At 35.8% G+C, this 16,402-nt stretch overlaps 1 protein-coding gene across 1 annotated transcript in view; it reads left to right on the forward strand.

Annotated features, from left to right (window-relative positions):
• Nucleotides 1–5,135: 5,135 nt before the first annotated feature.
• The window catches only part of LOC126752758 (uncharacterized), a 32,696-nt gene continuing 21,429 nt past the window's right edge, over nt 5,136–16,402 (forward strand). The window contains exons 1-2 of the mRNA XM_050463730.1: nt 5,136–5,323; nt 5,386–5,548. The gene's annotated coding sequence lies outside the window, so the exon portion shown is untranslated. The remainder of the gene's footprint in view (nt 5,324–5,385; nt 5,549–16,402) is intronic.

The raw sequence follows: 16,402 nt of genomic DNA on the forward strand, positions 1-16,402 counted from the left end.
ATTAGAAAAATACGACGGAAGGTCAATGACAAGAAAGAGGCAGAGAGTGTCCAATCTAGCGGCAAAAGGTGAAAGAGCAGTATTTATAACATGATCAAGGTATATTAGGTTTGCTACGAAGTTTGTAACATAAAAAACGGCGAAGACCCTAAAAAGTATTGACATAAGTAAATGATCAGCTTGACGAGCAGACTCGCTTCAGGCATGTCCGTCTGTCAGTATGCATGTTGGCGAACTAGTCCCTCACTTATATCGATCTGAAATTTTGCGTACGTCCTCCTCTCCTCTACCTCCAAGATGCAGCTCATTTGTCGGACCGCTGAAATTGGACCATTATAAGTAGCTTATGGCTGCCATACAAACTGAACAATCGGAATCAAGTTCTTGTAAGGAGTATTTTGTGAAGTGAAGCTAACGGTTGTTCCAAATTCAGTATTGTTGGGCGTTTCATCATAAGAAAACTTACCCCTGTACAACGTCTACAAATCGTTCAATTTCATTACGAAAACTCACGTTCTGTAAAGAATGTGTTTCACGCGCTTTGTTCAACTTGTGGTCAACATAATCAGCCTACTGAACGTACTATTCGTAACACCACCACCCATCTTGAGACTCAGTAATCATTATTGGATTATATTTGACCAAATAGACCACGTCCACCAAGCAGTGAAGAAAACATAGCAGCGGTAGCTGAGAGTGTAACCGAAGACCGTGGAGATTCGACTCAGCGCCGTTCGCAGCAATTCGGAGCGACGTATGGAACAACTTGGCAAAAGATCTTAAAATGAAAGCGTACAAAATACGGCTTATTTAAGAACTGAAGCCGCTCGAACTTACCAAGCGACATCGCTTTGCTCTATGGGCTCTTGAAAATTTCAAAGGAGATCCGACGTTTTCCAGCCAAATTTTGTTCGGCAATGAGGCCTATGTTTAGCTCAATGGATATGTAACCATGCAAAATTGCCGCTTTTGGGACGAGGAGTAACTTGAAGAGATTCAAGAGCTGCCATTTTATCCAAAAAAAAAAACAACGGTTTGGTGTGGTTTGTAGGCCGTTGGAATCATCGGTCTATGTATATTTCTTCAAAAATGATGCCGGTGAGAAGGTAACCGTCAATGGCTACCGTTAAAGCGCCATACCGACTATTTGATGCCTGAAATTGAAGCCCGTTAACTCAGCGACATTTAGTTTGAACAAGTCGGCGCCACTTCCCACACATCGAATCAATCATTGGATTTATTGAGAGAACACTTCGATGAGCAGATCACGTTTTGGGTCAGTCGATTGGCCACCAAGACTTTTTCCTGTGGGAATATGTAAAGCCGAAAGTCTATGCGGACAATCCAGCATGGATTCCTATCCCAAAAATCGAGTTTGGAAAGAATTTTTCCACGGTTCTACCAATCGCTGACAGTAGTCATAATATCGATTAAGAAATAATTTGTAGGCGACAACATAAATGTAGAAAAATTAATAAATATTTTCTTCAAAAAACGAGAATTCCAGCTATTTTTCACACACTCTCCCTAAAAATATGATCACAACTGTATTTTGATATTACTTATATAAGTTGATAAATACTTATATTATAACACTTGTGTAAATACAAAAATAAACACAAACTGGGAAGTACTCGAAATGCACTCTTTAAAAATTTCCATGAAAGCAACAAAGCAAACATTTATGCATATTATGCAACGCCTAATTTCTCACAGCGGTTTAATTAGTGGATTTAAATAATAATGATGCCGTTTTTGAGTCAAAACAATTTGGCCAGTCTTGATTGTAGGTGTCTTAGGCGCTCTTGCAAGCTATTGTTATTGAAAGCTGAATAATGAATGTCTTTCCAGCTTTAAAGAAACTGACGATCTTATAGCATTCAAGCAATTAATTTAATACAGCAAAGTAATTGGAAACAAATCGTCTTGAAAAGCGTATAATTTGACTGAATTTTCCGTTGTTGCTTAAGTAAGGAGTGAAGCTAGTTATGTACTTATATAATAATGTTAAAGATATTTAGATAAACAAAATTGTGTATGAATAAAATTTTAAGTTAGTTTTCTAAAATCTTAACATTTAAGGCGTTGTTATTATAGTCGAAATTATAATGTTTAATTATTATTTGCGAGTGGAATAGTTATGAAATTATTCTATGAGGATAGAAAAGTTACAATTTGCAAATAATTTTTTTTTGTCAGCTTTCATAATCTGCCATCTGTGGTACATGATTTTTCCGATGAGAAAATGTTCAACCTTGCTGGACTAGACGGCTTTTTAGGATACTGAAACAGTACCGTTGGCATTCTCTTCTTGCCGAATGTATAGCTCCGAGTACCATGAAGTATTTGAAGCAAATTTGCTACCCTGTATACATAGTCTTCCGCAAAAATCGTTCTCTTTTCAACAAGACAACGCAAGAACCCATAAGAGCAGGTCAACGAATACTGGCTTCAACGTAAAAATATCGATCTTTTGGATTGACCGTCTAATAAGAACATGGAACAGGATGGCTGTTAAGAAAGGTTTACGTAAATTATCGTCAACTTAATACGATTTCTGAGCTGAAAACAGCTATTTTGGATACACGGGCTTTATCAACCCCAAAAATGCTTTCTCAGTACCAACTCAATGCCAAATCGAATATTCGCACTTATTAATAATAATAGAATATACTATTATTAGACAAAATTGAAATTTGTGTCTTTCCTTTTTTCGTGCTGAAAGGGCTGTCATTATGGCAATGAAAAACCGTTTGCTGTGCATTTCGCTGACTACTAACAATAGTAGGAAAAGTACCGTTAGGAAAAAATGTTTTTATAGAACATATTTGTTTCAGTATTTCACATAAATATAATGTTTTTTATAGCAATGAAACAAAGTGTACTCGTATTTCAAAGATAGAATACGAAGCAAATGTATTTCACAAGTAATAAACTAGTTAATCTTTATTAAGAGAAATATCGGACAGCACGATTTTTATAAGCGAACTCCGTTGAAATGAATTTCCTTGAAGAACTATCCTACGGACGGGAGGTAAATTCTAAAAAAAATCTTGTTTCACTATGTTTTTTATTAGAATAAAAGAAGAAATAGCACAAAACCAACACGTAAACATTAAATGCTTGGAAAATAAATTTAGCAAGCTAAAGTGCGTTATGAATAAGTAAGAAAAAGCTAATACAGAGAAAACTCGCCTTTAAGTATAATTTTTAATATCAGAACTAGATATCCATAAGAGACTAAGGGAAGGTATAGAACTCTTGCGAAGATATAAAGACAACCAGAGAGAGGTAAATAATTGTAGAACCTATTTTCAGACTAGAAAAGGTCGTGAACGGAAAGCTTAATTTTTTTAAAAATAGTTAGCACTCTTATCTAAATTTTATAATTTATGTATTTTATATATGAGTATATGATTTTATATATATGTTTAGTCTTGTTTAGATACCATAATAGGCACTTAGTTGATTCAACATTGCATCCTAAGTGTAGTCAACGTGATTGTGTAACGATCTTCTCTTTTTTAATTCAACAAGTTTATTTCAAATTATACATGCGGTTTGTGAGATAAGAAATTTCATAGAAAATTAATCTTGGAGTGATGGAAATATCTCTTTAAAAATATTATATGAATCTCATTATCGAATTAGAACATTCTCGCAATATCACATTTCTTTGAAATCTATCAGCGTGTCGGCATTGTGATCATTTTAACTGTACATACGTTAGCTATTATCTAAATCAATTATCAATTAATTTAAGAATTTACAACAAACCATTAGGGCAATAAGACAATATACTTGTAGTATACATTAGTTTCGATTACAATACAACATTATAGGCGAAGCGGTTCACTGATCTATCTCAAACATACGTACATATTCGCCAACTTTCTCGCAAGTAGCTTATATCGATATTATATATATTGTGGGTGCATATTCACAAATATTAAATAAAAGGGCTTAATATAAAAGAATAAATATATGTTCGTACATACCAGAAGAGCACGTCCAATACTGCGCCGGCTTACTCCATTTTGCAGTTGCAACCATAGTGACACGCGTGAACATACGCCTGCTTTAATGCGTAAACAAGAAATTACAATATTTTCAATAATTTGATTAGTTACTATTACTAAAAAGTAAACTTACATATTTATATTAAAAACCATTAACCTAAAAAGGCGTGTTTGCCAGCTCGTACATTTTCTTTATTGCACCCACCTACTTTCATAGTACACTTAGATTGTTTGTAGATTATATATTATGTAGTTAATGCACTTGCTTATTACATAATTGATTACTACAATTAGCAAAACTTAAAACTTTTTTTGATAATTTCACTGCGCGCAATATTTCAGGTTAAGAATTTTAAATTTCACAAATTAAAATGACTTGTCATTGCTAAACAGCTGACTCATTCGCCAGAACGGAACTAGCGAGAACAGTGGGGGAAACGGAAAAGGGTTGCATTTGCATTAAAATATATTTAAATATTAAACCTTTTATACAAAATGAAATTATTTTCCAAAATATATAAAGAAATTGCTTTGGAAATAATGTACTAGTTTGTTGATGTGAAATTATACATATACAAGTATATAGTATATATGTATTTATATGTATATATTTTAACGGAAAATTTGTATAGCTTTACTCCCAACTATTGACATGGTCGTTTTAATTTCGTGTTTTTGGTATTTTTTTGCTTAACAGAAATCGTTATAATTTAATTAATTAATTAGAATTTTTTCTGTTAGTTTTATTGCGTCAATTTATGAATTTCAAAATATTGTTAAGCAGGGATATGCAACCCTTCAGCCACTTCTTGCAATAAATCTCGTCAGTTCCGTTTCAAGTAACGAGTGAATCAGCAGTTCAACGGCAGACGATGGAGTTCGTGAATTTACATTTGAAATTAAATTACAAAATATGTCTTAAAATGCTTTACTAATTCAATTATAAAATTACTTACAGATATCTTTTTAAGCAGTAATAAAAGTGAGACAAAAGTGTTTAAAAATAATTTTTCATCAAACTGTGCCTGCGCAAAATGCTAACCAAGAACTTAACCTAAAATGCCAGTGGAGCGCTAGTTAGGTGATGCTTACGATCGCACACACATGTGTACCTACATATACTTGTAATGTATGTACGCGTGTGTGCATGTATGTTTGTTTGCACTTATTGCCAAAAATATTTTTAAGGGTGCGAATTTTGGCAACGATTAAGTGTGAAACTAGCGAGTGTGAGTAATTTAAAGAAAGAGAATTAGTGCTCTCATCATTTGTCGTATGAGCATAAAAGACAACAACAAAACCAAGTAAGGTAACGACTTATTCTTTGAGTAGGCATTGCTAAATGTATTATTAAAATCTTTACTAGTTAATGAATATGGCTGACAGACGACAAAGCAACAACTGGAATGATTTGAATGGCTGGATGGAGTTATGCGCTAAGAAAAACTATGAAAGTGAGAATAAAACATTGCAGCTGAATTCGCGTACGAGTGAATTGCTATGAGTAAACAGGATCACAACAATACCAAGTAAGCAAGTGATTTAAATTATAAGAATAAACTAGGTTAGTTAATATTAGAGTATATGGAAGGAAAAAAACAGCATCTAAAATGACGGAAGTAAAAAGGGATTCGTGGAAAAAACGCAAATGAAAATTCTTATACCATATTATTGATATGTGATTATTTTTATTGTGTGTGTAAAAATAATTGATGTCAAACATTTTAGTGAATAATCCGGGATAAATTTTGAGAACTCAACCAATATATTGAGTATTATCCGGATATACAAATATAATTATATAAACATATAATGTATGTTTAAATCAATTGTTATCTACGTCAATGACGAGATATGAATTATTTTGATAAATTTTGCTTACCTTTTTATACTAATTTTAGCGAATTTTGGTAATACATATCTCATAAAATTTTATTAAAAGGTTACATGGACTTCCTCGGGTAAAAAAAACAGCCTTTTTCAACAATTTTTTTCTCATATAAAAAATGAAATATTTTATTAGAATTTTTATTGTTGAAACATACACTATTAAGAAAGAACTTGTGAAAGTTTTAGAAAAATATATTTTAAACCAATACGACGCCATTTTCGGTGACCCTCGGAAAAAAGATTGGCCCGCGTTGGCAGGATAACTACTTACAAGATAATCTAAAGTTAAAAAATACGTGTTTTAGTTAAAACATTAACATAGAACTTGGACATACAGACATTTTTACAAAAAAAAATTAAAATTTCAGTGAAAATTTCGCAATATTATTTTTTGTTTGCATATAGTTATAATCGAAAAAATCCATGGTTTAAGTCTTTAAGAATTGTACCTCAAATCCTGTGTAAAATTTCATGCAAATCGATTGAGTAGTTCTCAATAAATCTTGCCAACCGGCTTCAAAAACACAGTTTCGAGAAAAACGTGTTTAAAGACGGCTCACTTAGCCTATCAACTCTCGAGCACACAAGTTCTCAAGGCTTTATCTCCGAAACTATTACTCGGATCAACTTGAGAATTTAGAACAATATTCCAAAATTCGATTTTTAGAAACCTGTAAACCCATGTAACCCCTTAAACATTGAAAATATAAAAATTTCGATTATTTTTATATTTAGACTAGAATACCACCCTCAACAGTTCACCAAACTTTAGTATTCCATATCTGTAGATAATCAGCATATCAATCAGATTAATATAATAAAATATTAATCACAAAGTTTGTTTAAATAAAAAGTCACGAAACACGTTGGCGTGCATTATGACTAATAAGTTGCCATGCGCCACTAAATATTCATAAAACCGCTATTACAAAGTGCAAATAAATTCAGTTTATTTGTCACTTTTTGTTGTTGTGTAAATGTTAATGCATTCGTAGCGGGCGAGTATGACTGCGCCTGCGCAGCAGACATCTTCGCGTTAAGATTCTTCTTTTTGTTGCTGTAACCAATGCCTTGGCAATTGCTGCGAAGCGACGGCACTGAGGTCGGGTATTTGTACCGTAATTGCCAAACTAAATGTTGCCGCGACTAAGTAAGTGAGTGAGTACCAACATTTTGTATGCCATCAAAGCTAACTGCAATTTTTAGGTGTGGAAAATCAACAGCAACAACAATATTCTTTCTGTGCTTGTTATTATCCGTGTGACTGCGCGTCAGCCAAAATTAATGGAGATAAGCGCACATTTTTACATACACAAATGCATATTATGTACGAGTTCATACAATGTTGAAGACTTGAATTACCAAATTACGAGAAAATACTTTGAATTTGGCTGCGGCTGTGTGCGCTGGCTCTAGAGACCCGCACACACAATCAGCGACAGCACGATGACAGGTTACGCCATCTGTGATGGCGACGGTGGCTATGCGCTCGCATGACTGCCACTCCAGAATACCGCGCACAGCTACAAATCTCTTGATTTGCGCCAAAAGATAAAGAAATACCAGCCGCATGACATTAGTAAATACATATAAGTATACATATATACTTTTATTTTGTGTCGGTTTATTTTTGTATGCATCTCGAGGCGTGCAAGCCCATCCATCTAGCCACACAATTGCGGTTAAATGCCAGCGAAGCTTTTGTATTAAATTTGCCAACGATAATTACAAGCTACATACAATTAATTGTGAATATTTTGGGTCAAAGGGAGGTGGTATAATCGGTGCGCCGGTCTATAGCCCAGGCCATTATTTTGTGTAATAACGGTACGAGTATTATTGTGGTGGCTCAGCAAATTTAGCTTGCAGAAAATTAAATTTATGAAATTTGACAATTTCCTAGTCAAAGAAATTATTCGTGCATTGCCGCCATTTAGTTTGCAAAAGTTTATTTTCCCTTTTTGACAAAATATATGTATGTATAGTATATACACACACATCCATACATTCATAGGCGTGTAGACCGCTCAAATGCGGAACAAAAATGTTGCGTTTTTTATGTATTGAACCCCTACATTTTTCATTTCATGCCATATCAAGATGCCGTTGTTGTTGTTGTTGTTGGTGTTGACTTTATTTCTTGCTTAGTTGCAAACAAGTCTAAGCGCCCGCAAATTACCTGACATAAATGGCTCAGTTTGTGCATAAAATATGTATGTGTGAGTATATGCGTGTCAGTGTGTACGTGTTTGTGGCACAGTAACATATTTACACCCACAACTTAATGCAGTCAATGCAAGTGCACGCGCCAAAAAATGCGCCAAGCCCCCCAAACCATTATGCCACTCCGAGGGATTTTTTTCAGCCGCACACATACATACACCCATGCGACTTACGCCTGCTTATAAGCCAAGTGAGAAAAATCTGGGTTTTTATAGCCTAAACAGGGTAAAATAAGTTTGACACACAGAATGGAACGTTGGAGACCCTATAAAACATTAATATGCATAATTGATCAGTGTGAAAAGCTGAGTTGATTTAGTCACGACTGTCTATCTGTTCGTCCGTCTATCTGTACATATATACGAGAACTAATTCCCTTTAGGATGCCTGCGATTGACGCTAATTTTAACAGACTCTGTAGCCTCACTATCGGTACTTCTTCCAGTGTATAATATCGCGGGAACCCCAGATGCTTACAGCATGGTCTCGCCAATGCGGACAAGTGCACAAGAGATGCTCCATTGTTTGCCTGATGCCTTGCTCTAGACACTTCCTGCAGTATTCTCGATCTGTCAGCCCCATTCTGCGGACGAGTGTCGCCACTAGACAATAACCAGCTAGTTTCCGATCGTGTTCCTACAGTCCTTCCTCTCGAGTGCCAATAGAAATTTTGTGCACTTCTGATCTACTGTCTTGCGCATGACTTTTACAGATTTGCACACAAGTAACTCATTCCATCGGGTTTTGATTTTCTTTACCATGCTTCTGTCCAGATCGTCGTATTGGGTTTCCCAATGTTAGTCACGTTTTCGGATGTTAGTCGTACACCATTATTGGCTATCCAGTCCACTATTTTATTGCCTTCGATGCCTTTGCTTCTGGCAACACTTTTCCCTGCTGCCCTGCATCCCAAGACTCCTCTGGCCGATATGCGTTACGATTAGCATACGATGGTTCCGAGCCATTACACCATTTTCGAGTAGCAAAGTGTGCCCGAACGTTCTTCACTTCCTCTCTGGCCCAAGCCAGCCGTTTCAACTCTTCTTTCTTTAGGCTGGACTTGCCTTCGAGATGGTTGCATATTCTGACCGCTGTCTCCTCGGTTTTGCCTTCAAACCCTCATCGCTTTGTTTATTCCGTGGCCCCTCTTGTTGCCAGAGTTTAAGCACTTGGTCACCAGCTCAGGAGTGCGAATAAGTTCTTCTTCCTTTTCTACGTTTCTGCTTACAGCGCTTTCTTGGTCCGAGTCTACATGGACTATGGCACCCGTGCGGGATAGTTGGCATGGATGATTGTCCAAGGCATCGGTGCAATCTTTGAAGAAATTTTTGTGATCGGATCACTTTAGCACACAGCTGTCATACAACAGTTTGTAACGATCGAATTCAAATGCTTGCATAGAAAACTTTTGTATTAGAGGAGATATGTATCTTTACGCTATTTCGCATAAGTTATTGTCCAAGGCATCGGTTCAAACCCCGAAGGAATTATTCAGATCGGATCACTATGTGTTAGGTTAATGCTGCCTCTGTTAGATAAAACATTTTTGGTATAAACTATTGCTGCACTCTCAGCCAAGACAGCTGAATAGATGTCATTTCCAATTTAGTTCCTAAATTCTCTCATTCCAAGCCACTAAAGATTTCAAAAAAACGCCTTTGTGTATTCTGCGGTCTATCTATACGGAGTCGTTTAGGGTTTTTGGACATATAGATCCCTTAAAACATACCTATATAACTACATAATATGTCACGTTTACTCACGATAAGGGAATTTGGTTGTGTATTTCAAGAGAGGAAGAATTAGTACTCGTTGTAACTCCAAATTGTTTTAAGTCGATTAAATCTTTAAAACAGAAAACACCTTCGGATGGGAGACCTCCGGTTTGATAACGTTAAGAGTTTTCGATTGGCAACGGCGAATATCACAGTCGATGGAACGATGAACTGTACGACGACAATGACATAGTTCAGCCATTAGAGAGCAGCAGTCACTCTGGCTAGATCATCTCGTCCGAATGAATGAAAGCACTCAGCTCTGATAATATTCGACGCAATACTCCGTTGGAGAAATCAGGTGGAGAAGGACCTAGCTGCACTTGGTATCTCCAATTGCCGCCAAAGAGTGAAAAGTAAGGACGACTGGCGCGCTGTTGTAAACTCGGCTATAACCACAAATGCGGTTTCTACGCCAATAAAGAAGAAGAATAAATCTTTACGACTACCTCCAGGACTTTTTCCCACCTGCTAGCAGATATTTGGTTTTATTCTCATTCTCTGCTCAATATTTCCAAGCAATCTTAAGACGACATTTCTCTCGAATGTAATGCATCGAATTTACTTCTAAAGAGGCTAGCAATATTTAGTTAATTGCCATGCTCTGCCTTTACTAACATTTAGTAAACTGTACCAAAGAAAATAGAAGTTGTTGGCTGAAGGTCTAATTTCCCTACAAGGCACACACATACCACTGCATTGGATAAAAACGTGTTTGACCACAATTGTGCCACTGTTGCAACCACATTTTCAACCCGCAACTTTTGCGCACAAAAAAACTTAAGAAAAATGTCAAATGCTTATTGTATGAGCCATGCATAAAGCATTAGACTCAGACTTTTTGCAGTTACCTAACTACAAACTGAGGTACAAATAACTATGTATGCACATATAAACATTTTTATAGCATCTATATATTATTAACCGTTATGCTGGCGTATAAATTTGTCAGTTTTTAAAAAGTAAACAATTTTGTGTTTGAAATTAGGCTTGAGTCACATAGGGGAATCTCATTGACATACTTGTATATTGTACATTGGTTATTGTACCAATTTCCCCGAAGGAATCAACAGTTTTTTATAGGGGTAAGCAATTGAGTCAATCAAAGAGGTAGGAAATTAAACTGGAATATATAAGCACATACAAGGTCTGTCGCAAAAGAAGCAGAACTTTTTAAATATAACTGTTTCTGGTGGCGTCACCTATTGGTGGGTATATGAAATAAAAAGTTTGATCTCTTGTTGACATTTCGTAAAAATTTTAAGACAATTGGATAACTACAATCGATGTTATCGATCAAAAAGTGACAGCAGCTTTTGGTAATCGGTCGTAAAATGCATTTTGAACAAAGAGCAAATATTAAATTTTGTTTTAAACTTGGAAAAACGTTTACTGAAACATTTCAAATGATGAAAAAAGTGTATAGTGATCAGTGCCTATCCCGTAGTAATGTGCATGAGTGGTTTAAGCGATTCCAAGAAGGTCGTGAGGACCTCTGTGACGATCAGAAGTCGGTCGTCTTCAGAAGTCAAAAATAAAGACAATGCTGATTTGTTTTTACGATTCCGAGGGTATTGTACACCGAGAGTTCGTCCCACCTGGCCAAACGATTAATGCTGTGTTTTACCTTGGTGTTATGAGTCTTTGTTACGCATTCGTCGTGCTCGACCACAATACCGTGAGGCAGGGTTCTGGCGCCTGGTGCACGATAATGCGCCGTGTCATCGGTCGACACTTGTCACTGATTTTTTGACAAAAAACTCCATATCAACCATTAATCACTCACCCTACTCACCTGATCTGGCACCCTGTGATTTTTACCTATTTGGAAAACTTCATTTGCCCTTGAAAGAACACTGGTTTCAGGTCATTTCAGCTATCCAAAAGGCGACGACCGATATTCTCAAGAGCATTCCGAAAAATGACCTTAAACACTCATTTGAAATGCTAATTGACTGGGCTAAATGCTGTATCGAAGCACAAGGAAACTAACATAAAACTTCTAGAAATAGAATTCCGTACCTTGATATCTGAAGGATCTGCCAGTATTAATATACCTTTGATCAGAGTTGAGAAGAAAATTTTCACAAAAACAAATATTCAGAGAACTCAAAAGATGATCTACTGAATAAAGAAGTCACTCTCACCATAAGCCCACCAGGGGGATGAAACGGACTCGGATTTAAGTTAAGATTAGGTTAGGTTAGGTTAAAAGGTAGATCCTAAGAGGGATCCCACTATAACCAGCCGATCGTTTGTACCCATAAAATTGATCGTAAAGACCCTCATAAATTGACGAAGCGCTTTGAGCCCTTCACAAATTTGTTGCGGGGGCTAATGTTTATCTCCAGGTTCGCCCTTTGTATGACTACCGAAATATTTCAAGCTCATTCTTGCAATGGCAATGGACAATGAAGAAGAAAATGGTTAGATGTTTCCATCTCAGCTTCTTCTATACTTTTACAGTTTGCGTCCTCCTACATTTTTAGTCTTACAGCATGAGTGTCTATTGGACAATATCCAGTAAAACTGCTACGATTGTGGCAAGATGGACTTTGCTAAGGGCTAGTAGTTTATTAGGTCTTCTACGTTCTATTCTATGCCAAAAGGATGTCGGAGTCGCGCAGAGGCTGTTCGTCAATTAACGACTGCTAGGTGTACGAGATATCCAGAGGTTCATAGGTTCAGTACTAGAACGCAAGATGACAACGTAAAGTCAACTCATTCTCATTTAGATGTGAGCGGGGTAACCGTGTACCTCTAAATAGCTCATTGGCTATACAAAATCCTGCGATTCCACTAAGTTCAGGTATCCAAATGAGTCTGATAATGAAGTAGCTTGATCCTACTTCTAGTGAGGTTGGACACGCCTTCATTTTCGTTCAGCGCACAGTTTGCGAGTTCAACGCCAGAATTGCAGCTCTGCTGTCGGAATAAATGCTCACTTCCTTGAAAAATGCTGCACTTGGGAACAAGAAGTCCACCGCTACTTTAGCCATTTAGCCCGAAAGACACTACAGTAATCCAGTAACCTAAAGCTATGCTGGACGGAGAGCTTCTTACAGTATACTTCTCTTCAAACTTCGACTCCTCCGTGAAAAAGCTCAATAACCCTCTTCTAAATCGATTTCTCCCCGACCACATATTCCTATATTTAAGTTTATATTTGACCAAAAATTTTCAACCTGATAGCACTCCCAAAATCACTTGCTTTGGCACTACAAAAACACAAAAAATCAATCGGAATCGATGTCAAACTTTTTTATTTAAAAATATTTCCTTCCAAAGCCCCAAAAGATAGCAAATTGTTGCATACTTCAAATTGTAAATAAATCTCCCTGAGTGCTTTCGCTGACATAAACATCAAAATATTATCGAAAAATATCGAAATGATTAATTATTTGTGTCAATTTGTAATGCAAGGGTTAAGGTCAAAGCAATGATTAACGACAGCTGATTGCTCATTCTTCTGGCATTACCAACACACCTTTCTGCAATTTCACACGCGCAATTAAAACTACCTGCTGCATGCCTGTATGTAAATATGTAAGTATATATTGGCATGCAAAATTTTGTATTATTGTTTATTTATTTTTTTGTGCAAATTTTGCAGAGAAAATTGCTATAAAAATAACATTTATTTCTAAAAAATTTATTTTTATGGCAATGATGCTGAAGTATGCCGAAAAATAGTTTAGATGACGGATGACAGATAGAGCTTAAAATAAGCATAACAATCCGTTATGTTGAGAATATACATATGTATACATTACTATGATCTCACATACATAAATACAGTTTATGATTAAATTTTGAAATTGCTTATAAATTTCATAAATTATTTTTTTTTAACATTTGGTATAGAAAAAAAAATGTCTCGAAGACACAATCGCAGCCCTCAACTCCCTTACTTCCTTCTTTTATACATATGCACATATGTATATACAAATATATGTGCCCACTGTTATATGTACATTTCAATTATGGTTTGACAATGTTATCGCCTCTGTTCTTCGAAGTTCTGACAACTCTTAATCAATTAATAATTCAATGATTGTTGCTCCAAGAACTCCATTGCCGAACGAATTTTTTAATTGTTTTTCTATTTCCCATGATTGACGGCTCGAACGATTTGTGTTCGAATTTTATGCCTTTTAAGCAATTATTTTAAGCGATTGTAAACTAAATGATAGATTTGTAGCCGCTTTTTAGACTTCTTTCAAGGTTCTTTCGGCGTTGAGGTGTGTTAGTCGTTGGAAAGAAAAAGTGGAAAAATAATCAAATATTGGTTACGTCACTCTGCTCGTGCTAAAGATGTTTTATGCTTGGCCATGAAGAGCTTCAATGCAATAATTATTAGGAGAGTTCACCTACTTACTCGTAGTACAAATAAGTTGAACAAGAATTTAAACGCCTTCTTTTACTCGTATAATGTTATGGTTGTGCTTGCTACTGTGTTAAATGAGTAAACCAAAGCCTCTTGCCAAATATACTTCAAGAATTGGTCAAACTGCTCATAGTTACGCATATAATTTTTTCTCATTAGACACAGTAGTAGCTTCTGCTTGCTATTTTCGAACCTCTTTTAGGATTTATAGAATAATCCGATTGGAAACGCTCATGAATACTAGTCAAACTGAAATTAGGACAAGTTTACTTAACTAGTTAAATACAAAATTTCCAAACTCATTGTCATACTTTCAAATACCTCTCTCTCTCTTGGATTCCATGCTCTAAGAATACAGAAGCTAAAAAATTTGTATAAAATTTGTTTAAGCCTTTATTGAGGATTAATGTATTGTGATATAAAATATTTTTATAGTAAAAGTTGCACAATATTAGTATTGAAAGTTTTGAAGTTAAAAAAATTTAGAATCTGCCAATTTGTGGATTTTATCCTAAAAGTACTGCGCTGACTTAGCGACCAAGAATGAGTCAAGGCAATTTTTGATACCCTAGTCTGATGTGAATCGTATCTCAGTGAGAGAATTCTTCATGGACCGAAACAAATTGCAGTTGAAGGAGTAAGTTAGCAACGCTCGGCCTCATGTTGCAAGACCGATTAAAACTATATATTTGGAAAACAGAGGATGAGTAGTTTCATAGTTGAGAGTTATAGTTATCTATAAAACTACTCATCCGCTGTTTTCCAAATATGTACTACTGTGATCAAACCTTTAGCGGTTTCAACTGGTTTTACGAGTAGGCACTCTTAGTACAGCACGCCATTCAGACCTTACCAAATACAGAGTATTCATCTTTTCAGTTGATTTTTTGGGTTTGTCAGGTTTCACATATAAAGTTTTGTTTTTTGAGGTGTCTTAATGGATCCACTTTTCATCACCAGTTACAATTTTAGTAGCTTTCGAGCAACATTTCTGAAATTCAAAATCTTTCAAAGTCATTTGACTTCATTTCATATGGTACCTAATTTCCTTGCTTTTATACCTTTTTAAATGGCTGCTTGGATTACCCGCAAATACTCTGTGAGCATTTCTTGCGCTTGGCAGCAATCTTCACCGAGTACTGTTTCATAGATCCAAGACTCATCGGCAGTAATAACACAATTCATGACATCCTGGTAGTCGGAAATCATTGTTACACAATAAATTGCTTCGAAAAAATTGAGTGATTTTGGAACAAATCGTGCTTTCACTTTTCTTAGGCTTAAATGATCTTTCAAAATGGTTTTCACTGATCCTTCCGATATTCCAATGATGCCAGTCAGATCTCCGACTATTAGTCGTCGATTCTCAAGCACCAGTTCCTTTATTTTATTGACGTGTTAATCATCAATTGATGTTGATGGATGATCTGGACGTGGTCCGTCGCCAACGAGCCTCTTTGAATAATTTTTACCAATCAAAAATACGTGTTCGCGACACACAAGTATTACCGAAGATCTCTTGCAACATTCTCAACATTTCGGCAACAGCAATTTGATTCCGCACACAAAATGTAATGGAACTTTTTTGTTGTATAATTTCACTCTTCACCGAATGCACTTTATGTACTTCAGAAAGACAAACGTATATTGAAACACTGATAATTATTTTGATGTGACATTTGGCACAAAAGTCGCTGGCAGTCATACCAACCAAGAAAAAAATATTTCAACGAATGGGTCTTAGCGCGAAATTTAAACTAAAAAGTCTTACTATTTTTTACCCACAATAGTACATCTATTCAACTTTAGAGATTTTGGCGTATTTTAGAAGTTTGAAATCGTTTTTTTCTAATTTTGCAACTACAACAATTTCGAAAAAGCTCTCTTTGCTGCATAATATCACGTAACTATAGGTCCCTCCAATCTTAAGATAATATGGAACCAACGATACCAAAGTGAGTTTCCTCAGTAGTTACGGAAACAAGTTTTGAGGACTGAATCATATCAAGATATATGCTGCATTTGATCTCCAAGGCTTATTTGACTATTTTTTAAAAGATAACATAATTCCAGTCATTGGTATGTATGCTTGTATACTTACATATAAG

The sequence above is a fragment of the Bactrocera neohumeralis genome, chromosome 3, assembly GCF_024586455.1.
Source record: "Bactrocera neohumeralis isolate Rockhampton chromosome 3, APGP_CSIRO_Bneo_wtdbg2-racon-allhic-juicebox.fasta_v2, whole genome shotgun sequence".
Taxonomy (NCBI): domain Eukaryota; kingdom Metazoa; phylum Arthropoda; class Insecta; order Diptera; family Tephritidae; genus Bactrocera; species Bactrocera neohumeralis.